This window comes from Lagopus leucura, unplaced genomic scaffold (genome assembly GCF_019238085.1).
Source record: "Lagopus leucura isolate 7727_CA_CO unplaced genomic scaffold, USGS_WTPT01 Super-Scaffold_100157, whole genome shotgun sequence".
Lineage (NCBI taxonomy): Eukaryota > Metazoa > Chordata > Aves > Galliformes > Phasianidae > Lagopus > Lagopus leucura.
In genome coordinates, this window is record NW_024962334.1 from 572,800 (window position 1) to 585,615 (window position 12,816).

Here is a 12,816-nt window from a genome sequence, read left to right on the forward strand (position 1 = left end):
AGTTGGGATGAAATGAAGGTTGGTCAGTAATGTTTCACTTATAACTGAGATTTTACATCTGGGCAAGAAAAAGAGAGCTACTTAAAGTAGGATTTGTGAGAATGTATATTTAAGTGTAGCAATTTTACTAGTAAATCTCTTTTTGGTGCTGTCCCATAAAGCACCACAAGCCTGTGAGATGCTAAAGATTTTATTAATTTCTCTGAAGACCATGAAGGCAGTTAAAAGTGACCAGCACTGAGGAGAACTGGACAAGAAGAGAAAAGCTGGGCAGGTAGCCATCGCTGCTCACAGACCTAATTGCCACACGTCTTTTGTTGAGAATTCAAATGATTAGTCCAAGTGTATGTAGGGTTTTTTTTGTTCTCTTGCTTTGTTTTTATATTGTTTATTTAGCATCGGAACAGAAACAGGTTTTGCCTGTCTGAGGGGGTTCCATGGGCTTCTTGATCCTCTTCCTCTCCCTTGCTGCTTCTACCAAATGCTTTTCAGCTACTGCCTTATCATACAGCACTGTCAGAGAAGTGTAGCTAAGCCTGCTCCTCAAGCCCTCACATAAGTTGTGAAGCCTCCCCTTCATTTTACACATATTAATAACAAATCAGACAAGGCTGGAAAGCAGGCTTTAATTTTAGGCAGCTCAGCAGTATATGACAGACATTCGATCCCCTGATGCTTTAAAATATTGAAGTTGGCTTTAATAAGGACATTAGCATTTATTTTTAATTTCAGCTTCAGCACTGCTATTCAGAAATCTCAGAAAAAGTTTCTCCCTCTACTGAAAGTAACACAGCTCGTTCCCTGCATCACTGAGCCGTGTAATCGAATGGCTCAATGCAATGGCTACTTCTTGGTCTGCTACAATACTGAGAGATCCTAAATGTGCCTGATTACTCAGTGGCAAGCCAGCTGATCTTCTGAAATGAGACTTTCTGTACTGAGTGGTATGTCACTGTGCAGCCTCCACACCGGGAACCTGCCTCCCTTTGCCCACACTCAGGGCTGTTCCAGTTTCTTTTGTCTAGTGTACAGAATTAGCCCGTACTGGGATCTGTGAGGAGCAAGCAGTTTCCATAATGGAAGGAGGAGGGGGGAGAGGAGCACTTCCCCCCCGTTCCTTTAGGCTGAAATAGTTTGCATGCACGTGGTCTCTTTGAAAGCTTGTACAAACATTCAGGTGATCATATTTCTACTCTCTGTCTTCACGCCCACTCTCTCCCTTATGGGAGCAGTTTCCCAAGCCAACCCCAGCATGCTTTCAGCTTTTCTACAGAAAACATGCAGACAAACAGTAGCTGGGCATTTCACATTCAGTGCTCAAAGTGAGACACTGATGGGAGAAAATAAAACCGCTTTTCCCTCCAAACTGGAGGATGAACACTATGTACTTTTAACAGGGTATGAGTGGCTTCTTGCCATGGTCCACAGGCACTAAGGGCCAGTATGTTGAGGTCCCTTTTGCTGGAGCTCCCTAGGATAGCCCAGGGGGGCAGGAGAACCACTACAGCCTAACAGTGCTTTTTCTATGCCACCTGGATACTGTCTGCTCGTAGGAGATGACTCTAATTAGGGAGAGCAGGCAACACCCCTCATTCTCATGCTCAGAGAGTGATATAGATGGGGAGGGACCAGGAAACAAATCATACACCTTATTTTAAACTCTCTGGAAGGCGAGAGCAAAGTTGCCAGAGCAGGATGTTAATGTGTGCACACTCTGAGCTTGAAACTACTCTTCTTGATGTCAGCAGAATGAAGTTGGGCTTGTGTGAAACATATCTAGAAATCTCATCTGGTAAGCCTTAAAACTGTCTTTAGCCAAATCACTTCTTCCATAAGGAAGGCTGGCATGTATCCAGCCTCACATTCTGCTTCATGCAGTGGTCATCAATGAACAGCACTTCCTAGCTATACGTAGCAGCCAGATATTGACAAATAGCAGCTTACCACAATTATCCTCCACATCCAGTCATCTGTGCAACTATTGTTGACCATTACGTTTAATGGCACCGCTTTGTGCCTTGCTTTTAATATAGCCTTTGGTAAAGCTGCAGTTTCTTGGCTGCCACTAGAAAAGCTGTATCAGAAGTATAGCAGGAGTTACGTAGCTGCAGCAGCTGTTGCTGCCCAACATCAATGTATGTGAAATAAATATTCCCTATTCCTGAACTATTTTCTGTACTCCATTAAAAAAACCCTGAATTACTTTCAGAGCACTTTCAAAAACTCATCCTTATGCCTTTTTTTCCTTCTTTTTTTCCATCTGTTACAAAATATACAAATATGACTAACAGCTTATGACACTTGGTCATAAGCTGTACATCAGCGCGGAACAGGCTATGCTCACAGCTCTTCTCATTTAAATGTGCTGAGTAATGTTGCAGTCAGCATTGCTTCTCTGAAGAAGGATTCCTGTCTTCCTTTAGCTAGATTTCTCCTCATAAATAGTTCTGAACTATTTTTCAGGTGGATGGGTGTCTGGAGGAATTATCTTTTTCATAGAATCACAGAATGGCCTGGGTTGAAAAGGAGCACAGTGCTCATCCAATTCCAACCCCCTGCTGTGTGCAGGTCACCAACCAGCAGCCCAGGCTGCCCAGAGCCACATCCAGCCTGGCCTTGAATGCCTGCAGGGATGGGGCATCCACAGCCTCCTTGGGCAACCTGTTCCAGTGCCTCACCACCCTCTGATGAAAAACTTCCTCCTAATATCCAACCTAAACCTCCCCTGTCTCACTTTAAAACCATTCCCCTTGTCCTATCACCATCCACCCTCACAAACAGCCGTTCCCCCTCCTGTTTATCCACTCCCTCCAAGCACTGAAGGCCACCATGAGGTCTCCCCGCAGCCTTCTCTTCTCCAAGCTGAACAGGCCCAGTTCCCTCAACCTTTCCTCACAGCAGAGCTGCTCCAGCCCTCTGCTCATCTCAGTGCCTCCTCTGGACCCGCTCCCAGAGCTCCACATCCTTCCTGTGCTGGGGGCCCCAGGCCTGGACGCAGCGCTGCAGATGGGGCCTCACAGGAGCCGAGCAGAGGGGGACGATCACCTCCCTCTCCTGCTGGCCGCCCCTTTGTCATGCAGCCCAGAACACAGCTGGCCTTGCGGGCTGCAGGCGCACACTGCTGCCTCATGGCCAGCTTCTCGTCCACCAGGACCCCAAGTCCTTCTGCACAGGGCTGCTCTCAAGGAGATCTTCCCCCAGCCTGTATCAATACCTGGCATTGCCCCGGCCCAAGTGTGGCACCTTGCACTTGTCCTTATTGAAGCTCATTGGGTTCACACAGGCCCACTTCTCCAGCCTGTCCAAGTCCCTCTGGATGTTTCCCTTCCTTCCAGTGTATCGAGTGTACCGCTCAGCTTGGTGCCATCTGCAAACTTGCTGAGGCTGCACTTGATGCCATCATCTGTGTCATTGATGAAGATGCTGAAGAGCACCGGTCCCAAGACCGACCCCTGAGGGACACTGCTTGTGACCGGCCTGCACCCTGACATAGGACTGTTGATCCTATATAACCCTTTTGCTGTGACCAGTGAACCAGTTCTTAATCCACTGATTCATTTATTTATATTTTTGTTTATTTATTTAAAGTGGACAATCTCCCCTCTAGCCTATTTCTCCCGCGTAGAAAGTTTTGCCATAATGCAGTATTATCAGCAGGACTTGGAGCATCTGAACAACAATCCTGCTGCCCTGGAAACTCTCTGAAGGTGCACAACATCTAACAGACAGATAGGAAGAATCGTGTGGATACAGAAAGAGCACAACTAATGTTGGAGAGACTGTGTCACAGAATGGCTTCCCCAGTAGTTTGCCAACATGAAAAGAGATCGACACTGGGCTTTTCAGCAAGTCTCAAGTGATCTGGGAGCAAGAGTCCCACTGCAAAGCAATAGAGTGGGGTGCCAGTTGATCTGGAGAAGGAATGGATTTCCAGGCTTAAATCTGTAGCTCTGATGAGAAGAACTAGAAACAGCAAGAAAGGCGTCTTCATTTTGTGACATATTGGGTACATTGCAGAATGCTAAGGGACCTTCCAAGTCAGCGAATCCTTCCTTTACTGTAATCATTTTCAGAAATGTATCAAGATCTATCTTTCAAATAGCAGTTGCCTCCCTTCCTCCCAGGTATGTTCCACGTTAGTTTTCAAAACTTTGTTCAGAGGAGTTTTATAGCTACTCACAAACTGCACAGTGGAGCCTACAGCACAAATGGCATGGCTTTTAAAGCTCCTGTATGCCTCTGCAATGGGGGATAACAGCCTGACATGGGGCTGAGCACTCACATTACATAGGCACTGGAGAATGCTGTGCTGGGTGATGAAGTATTGCACAAGGCTGATTTGCATCATCCTGGGGCTGGGCTGAGACAAACCTCACAAATACAGATAACTTCCTCTCTGGGTTGCTGTCTGAGAAGAACTTTGCATCAGTGTGTTCACCCAGAAACGGAGGTCCTTTAGAAAAGGACCAGCTGTTCTTTCCTGGTTTTTCTAGAGACCCAGGACATCCTCAGAGACCTCTTCAGGCAACTCACTGAGGGATTGTGTCCCTTTCGAATCATTTTATTTATGATTTTTCTGTTTTTGACTAAACAAAGGCAGTAGGGAATGGACTAGATACTGCAGGTGAAGGAGGAGGTTGTTGGGGCAAGAAAATTAGCCTTTAATCAACTCACATAAAATTCCACTTTACATCTCACTCCAGCCAGATTTTACCTACATGATACCCTGGGCAAAAACATTTCCCAGGTTTTAGAAATTTTACCAGGCACCTTATCTAAGGCCAAATACTCAGGGCAAGCACACAACCTCTTATGCTGATTGAAAAACAGAGAAGAACTTTAGAACTATTCTCACTAATATTTTTCTATGTCACCTTTTAAGAATGCTAGTCAATTGAGTGACTCAGGGTGAAATAAAAATCCAGCCTTCTACAGACCTCACCCAAGACATAAACCACCAACTTTCTTTCCCACTTTTTCATGCTTTCAATCTCGGTGAACATCCATGTTTTCTTGAAATAAACTAGTTAAGCATCTTCGATGATTATATCACAGATCAGTCTACTGACTCCACAGCATTCCTAGCTCCTGCCTGCTGGTTCTGTTTCAGAACTCCTGGCATTTTCCATTTGTGATCCCAAGCATTATACATGAAACATTTTTATTATTCAAATATTAGACTGAGTGCAGTTAGTTAAGATCTTCAGCTCTAAGCACAGCTTTGTTTATTAACTAACCTGAATAGCAGAATTTGCGGCACTGATAGAATAATTGAATGTCTTGTTACCTTGATGTGTCTTAATGGACTGAGTGATCCGTAGATAGACAACCTACATGCTTGTTATGGTTATGGGATGCTCTAACACAATACAGGTCACCTCTGGATCACCATGCATCCTGGTGAGGAAAGGTGTTTACTCATAAATATTTCAGTGACTGAGTGGTTTTCCCTGGGGGTTGCAGCTGTAACACCATATATTCTTTCAGCAGAGATTAATGTGTGCCAGAACAGGCATACTTGTATAACCATTTACACATCAGCCATTAGAAAAGCTTAATGAAATGCTTGAAATACATTAAAATAACGATGACGACAACAAAGTGAGCATTTAAGCTAAAGGAGAGATAGTTTTGTTGTGTTTTTGACTTCAGAAGGAATAAGTGTCCACTTCACTAACATGCTTCACTGAATCTCTAACATATTTTTACATCTGCAGATAAAGTTACCAGTATCTGGAACAAAGTCAATGGGGTACCTTTTAATTCACTCAGAAATGGATCACTTCCGTCAGTGGTGTGTACTAGGGGAAGTACTGGAAGATATGCAGGGATAGAAGTGGAAGGAGAAAACGTTGGAGCAGGATGCGTGGTTTAGTCATCTGTGTTGCTGAGATCATCACACAAAGGAAGAGGAAATTCATGTCTGAAGATCTTGTGAAAGGTTATCATCATCATCATGACAGAAATTAGTTGAGAAACGTGTTGAATACGTCTCTATGAATACAAATTTAAGAAGAGTGTGAGCCTTTCATTTGTGTGAGATGTCTTATGCAAACTGTAACACGTAGCTATTGTGAGCCAATGGAGCAGATTGTTCCCCTCACCCCTCCTCCAAAGGAATTGCTGAGGTGGTTGTGCAGCAAGCCCAACTTCAGTCTGGTGTTCTGTGTTGAGGTAAGGGAGTTATCTTCCATGTTGTATCGGAGTGAATCAAGGTAAGCTCAATATCATGGTAGATAACAGTTATCTTACTCAAGTTGGTAGGATGTTCTGACTCCACGTCACACAATAGTGATTTTACATTCTTGTAGTACTGACGCCTGAAAATCTTGATTTTCAAGGTGAAGTTGATTTCTGGAACTGAGCATTCAAACTCCATCTTCCACTGCAAAAGAGGAAATTATATTTGATGAAAATCTCCTTGCAGGTTTTTGAGAATTTCTGCTAGCTGTATTCACAAACCCAGAGCTGCAACATTTTTGCTCAGTTTCCACCAGCCATATGATATTGTTTTCTTTTCATAATTAGATAAATGCAACTTGATGGATTTGTGTTTAGAACGGCGGTAGGAATCAAAGCTCAAATGTATGGGAAGGAGGCACAAAACTGGGACTTCAGAGATCCAGGGCCGGACCTGGCCTCCTTTCTAGTGACCAGAGGTACCCTTGAGGTCCGCAGACATTATTTAGGCACATCTGTGCTTCCCTGGGGACCTGTACCCTGGCACTCTCGCTCCTCACTATCCTTTCCTCACAGATGGAGGAGAAGGCTCCCTACTTCACAGAGTGAGCATGAGGATGACTGAAGATTGCAAGGTATTAAAATACAGTAGTAAGTGAAGTGTATCAGTTTTATTTTAAAAACAACTCTCCACGCGTTTCCATCTGCAACCTGAAAAGAGAACGCATCTTCTGCAAAATGATTTGTGGCAGACAAATCTGTCAGCTTAGTATGGGGCCCACATATAGATCAGCTTGGAGCTTGACAGCACTTAGTGTCCTTGCACCTGTCTGAGGAGCTAAAATCATTTCTTCTTGTCCGCTCCTGAAACCCCTGGGAGGAATAACAAATGGGTAAGTGGGCCATCCTGGTTTGGTCCCACACAGCACGCACACATGAGGCCCAAGAGGCAACAAGACACAGTTAAGTGACATGGGGAGAGAAGCTCCAAAGCAAGGCAGTCTGTCAATCAGGTTTTTTAATTTAATTCTTTTTTAAAAGAGGCCAGCTGGAAAGAAAAGGAAAATGTGGAGTGTGTGAGCCAGTTTGAAGCTGAGGAGGGGGTGTTTGCTCGCAGGCAGGGATGGGAGGCTGCAGGGTTTCCTGCCTGGAGCTGAGGGAGGCCCAGGGGCTGTGAGGAGAGGCAGGTGAGGCTCTGGTCTTGACAAGGGACACCTGCATCCTTGGCCAAAGCGAGAAGAGAGCTGAGGCCCCAAGCCATGCCAAGGGAGCAGCGCTGTGCCTGCTGACTGCCAGCAGCAAGTGGTCAGATCGAGCCAGAGGGCTGGCTGGGATGAGCCCTGCTGTAGATTCATCACACAGAGGTGCAGCAGTCTCATTACCTAATTGTACGTACTTGGCATTGACTCCAGTAAAAGCAGAGCTGGGTGCCTGCCAGGAGCTTTAAAACTCCTATCTTGGTGTGCTGAAATAATAGCACTTCCCAGCTGGAAAACCCATGTGAGCAGGCTCTTAGAAGTGGGCTCATAGCAGAGATTTGGGAAAGGAAAAGAATCCCCTCCTGCAACCAACAAATGCAGTTTTCCTTTGAGTAACCACTTTTGTACCCTGTTGATTTTTCAGTGATCACAGGGAGCGATCAGAGAGTGTTCAAACTTTCCCAAGCTAGGATAATTCCTTAGCAACGCAGCATGGCTCCAAGGAGGGAGAAGAGCGAAGCATGGAATGCACTGGCAGGATGAAGGGAAAGAAAGGCATGGGGTTGGCAGTGAGAGAGGAGCGACCCAGCTGAAAATAGCTGCTGGGCTTTTATTCAGGTTGCAACAAATAGGAGCATATATCCCGGATCTGCTGTGCTGAGCTATGATATTGGGAACTACATCTTTTAGAAACTGGCCTTTGAAAACTGAGTTTTAAATTAACTGTGATAATTTTGTGTGTGTTTTTTTTAAGAACAACGAAGGCCTGGAGTGGTTTGCATCCTATGCCTGCTGTTTTTGCACCCATGGTACCACTAGACTGAAAGTGATTGAAGGAAGTTAAAAGTTGCCTTGGTTTGTGTCAGTTGGTGCCTGCAGGATGTCACCTTGAAGCTGTGGGATGGTCAGAATATTCTGGTCTATTGCTCCCCTGTGGAAAGCACCAGCGTGCACGGAGGCTGAAAGTCCAAGGCAGCTGCGTCCCCACCTGCCATCAAACTGGGAGAGCCATTAATTGATCGCCTCACGCTGTGTTCAGGATTGTACTCAGTTGTCAGGGAGGACAGTTTCACATAAGTGGGTGCTTTGAAGGCGGTTTTGTTTCTACCATTGAGCTCTGTCACCGCTGTCACCATTGTCGTTTCTTCCATTTGTTGGCTTACTTGTGCGTTCAGCAAATGCCTAACAAAAGGATATTGCAACAAGAGGTCGTGTGTTGTGTCCTGCAAGTGCTGGTAGTGTGAATATGAGTTTGAAATAAACAAAATGGCAGGAAATGGGGCTCTTTTCTTACACTCTCAGACCTGAACGTGGACGTTTGGATTGCTCTTTCATACAGCTCAAGGACTAAGTCATCTCAAAGTGATTTTTTCTCTGTTTGTTTTCCCCTCACTTCTCAAGAAGGCCTAGAGTAGCCAAGATGCAAGTCAGGCAGCAACTCCCTGCACTATGGAATATGACCTGCAGCAGGGAGATTTGCACCCTCACCACTGTCGTCAAAAAGCTCACAAGATAGCGAAGGCCACAGATCATAACTTAGAGGTTCCGGGAGGAGGCTCACTGCATGCACCTGCTCATGCTGAAGATTGCTATGAATAATCACTGATATCAGCAGTGTCAGAGACAAAGTTGGGGTAAGCACATTCAATCTTTTAGTTCTGTTTAGGGAAGAAAACACTCAGGAGGTGTGGAACAAGTAAATTACTGCCATAGCACAGACTACAACAGGAGATTTCAATTTTGCCTCAATTTGCCTTGAGTGGAAGAAAGGAGATCAGCAAAAGCACATCTGAGATAAACTGTTTTAGGAGGAAAAAACATGAGCTTTAGTTTGGGCCTTACAGTTGGCTGCCCAGGATGAATAGTGTCTTGCAGTGAATTCACCTGGGTAAATTCCCAAATACACCAGTAGGATTAGGAAAAACAAAGGGTGATAAGGTGCGTCCCAGCTTTAGGACTGAAGTCACTGCTGTGCAATTTCAACAAATAATCCGAAATGTGCAATTTAAAAACATCAACCTTGCACTGCTGCAGCCCACACAGCAAGGTGGTCCCATGCAGGGACAGGAGATCTCCGGCCACCTGATGCCTTGTGGCAGCTCCAGCTTTCAAGTAACTGCTGGGCTGGTAGGGATCAAACAGCTGGCAAAGAGAAGTCAAGTCGAGCACTTTATGTCCATCAATTATCACTTCCCTGGGTGCTGCTTTCACTCTTTACCTACCATCAAAGGAGATGTGGCTGTGGAGAGCGGCTCCCTGTTTCTGTGCTCTGAGTATTTGCTGCATGCTGCCATCAGTGCATATTGCTGCTATGTGCTGAGCGAGCTGGGGCTTGCAGTTCTGCAAGGTGTACAAATGCCCAAGGAACTTGGCAACAGTCACCTTGGCCAGTGGGATCGCACCTCTCTGCCCTGACTCCCCTGCTGGCACTTGCAGCATCCCCCCTCTAGCCTCATGTGGCTGTGCCATTGCACCACTGCCTGGCCCAGCCCTAACCCCTGGCAGGAGCAAAATGTTCCAACACAAACCTTACTGGCAAAACTGGAAATTTTATTGCTTTACTTCGGGGAAGCAGAGTTTCTGAACAGATTGTGTCTGCCACTTCTCCAGAGAGCCAGCGGGGCACCCTTTTAACTCGAGGCTCCTAGGCATCCTAACAAGTTTGTGAGATCATCAAAGCTGAGAGAACAGGCAGTATCATCACATTTCACCATTTTTCTTCTCTAATTCAAATCTTCAAGCCAGATATGGAAGAAAGCAGCGAGCAGAACTGGAAGCCAGCAAGTCAGGGGACTGGGACAAGAGGGAAGTCACATTCAAATTCCTGCTTTTGTTATATGGCATACAGTCAGCAAACATACAATTTCTAACATCTTGACCTTGAAGAACCTCAGAATCTACTTCCTCTGTGTTTGAGCTATTTTAGGATGCACATATAGAAAGGAAAAAAAGCATCAAGTCACCATGCTGGGCTCTGAGCCATGTGGCTCCCATTAGGCACCCTGCAGCCCACGGCTGCTCCTCACAGAAGATGCAGGTGTGGTGGGAGCAGCCAAGAGCTGCAGTAGCCATGAAAAGGACAGCAAAGGTCTCAAAACTACCAGCAGCTGCTAGAAGCCCAAATAACATACGTGGTTTAGTGGGAAATGGTGATGATAGATGGACGGTGGGACAGGATGATCTTGGAGATCTTTTCCAACCTTGGTGATTCTGTGATTCTATGAACTTCAAGAGTGCTCATAGGCACCTCTCTCCCTTATCATCTTTTCCTAAAGAACACTGGAGCAAATTAGATTGCTTTTTTTTTTTTTGGTAGATCACTGGCGCTCTAAACATTATAGTTACATTATGTTGCGTGTCACTGATCACCAATGTAGACAATTGCTTCATTTTTAACCCAGAAAACATTCATCTTTTGATAAAAACCCTAAAAAAGTAGTTAAATTTCATGTAGAAAACCATTCTTTTCCAATCACAAAGCTGTTAAGGCAAGAAGCCTCAAGAGATCTCTTTGTTCAATTGCCTCATGCTCAGCGGCTGGAACAGATTCCCTGAGAACAGGTTCCAGCTGGGTTTTGAAGATCTCCAGAGGAAAATCCGCAGCCTCTGGACAGCCTGTTTCAAAGCTCAACCATTCTCACAGTAAAAAGGACTTTGCCTCTATTTAAATAGAATTGCCTGCACTTCTACCTGTGCCCATTGCCTCTCATCCTGTCATTAAGCACCACATCTGGCTCCGCCTTACTTACAGGCATTTATGTACTTGGTAAGGTCCCCCCCAAGCCATCTCTTCTCCAGGGTGACAATGGCAGCTCTTGGTCTCATTGACAGCTGCTGCAATCCTTTAATCATCTTAGTCATTTTAAGTATGCAAAATAATTTCTTTGGCCTTGAATTGTCTTGAAAATTTCCATAGTTTCTTTTCTGTTTGTTTGCTTGGCTAAAATGCCCATCTTCCTTATGGCCTTTGTTGGATTACATTCGTTTCTTACTCTCTTGTTTGATTTTAATAGCTTCTGGCAGGCAGTCATCACTCTGAAGGAAACCAAGAAGTCAAGCTGCTCAGGGGGAGGACCTATTTACAACTGAAGGACAAGAAACAAGCGCTGTTTAGCAAAGTTACAACACTGGCACCTAGCTGAGTTGGAGTTGACGAGTACAAAGGGGCTGTATGAACCCACGCGTTTCAAAAACAGTAGTCTGTCTCACAGAGAGAAAGCAGGCCAACACATTCTTTTTCATGCATGCTCCTCCACTGTGGCCAGCTCACGGGCCTACCGTTTCACTCTAGCTTGGGCAGGTATGTTGCATTGCACAGGGAATATGAGTCATTTTCATTCACGTTCCTTGCAGAAACAAGGATGTAACCAGTTCTTTCCCACCATTTGCCTGCATTTATCCACTTGCCAAAGCAAAAAACATTTTCCTACATGTTTTCTGCAAAGAATCAATGCAGTTAAGTTCTCTGTGTTTACAAGAATAAAAATGTAATCCCTTGAAGTAATTTAGATTGTTCTCCCCATAATTTTTCAGTAGCTGCTTTGGGCCTAAATGCTACATTTCACTTTGAAAAATCCTAACCTATTCTTTACTAAGAGAGATTTTAATCGCACCCTTTTGGACTTAGCTTCCCCCCCTCCTTCCCATTTTATAGAACTTTCAGGTTGTATTTTTATGAAAACAAGTGATTTTAATGTTACAGAGCAGTCTATAGTTGCCAGTTGTCCTATAACAGGAATGATTAATGAAATTACATATCACAGAACCATAAAGGTTGGAAAGGAGCTCTAAGATCACCTAGTCCAACTGTCCACCTACCAACAATACTGCCCACAAACCATGTCCTTAAGTACTGCATCGACCCTTTCCTTAAACACGCCCAGGGCCTACCACTTCCCTGGGCAACCTGTTCCAATGCCCAACCACTCTTTCAGAGAAGAAAGTCTTCCTAAAATCCAACCTGAACATAGTGGAAGAAGAGGAAATAATTTTTTCACCCAACGTCTATAAGACGTTCTGACTTTCCCCACAGGGAGCAAGTCAGCCAAGTAACCTAGTTCTGGAGCCCCACTTTGAAGGGCATGTTAGAGTTTGGCTCCATTTTCGCATGATTTATTAAAACTGGATTAATGCTGATCAGCACCTGCTCCACCATGTTCTGGGCATGAAACTACCCCAAATTTCATACCTTTACTTGCCATTTAACTACCTTCTTTCCAGCCTTGCATCTTCAGCCACCTGAAGATCAGACATCTGATGTAACAGTTGTACATTTAATGGCAATGCATTTCTAGGTTTAGTATATACCAAGAAAAAAAAAAAATCAAGGTGGTCTGCGTGGGTGATGTAGCTATTTATTGATCCCAATGACAGATTAATTCAACATCTGTAAATGAGGCATCATGAAGATGTCTACAATGCAAGCATATTGCTTTAG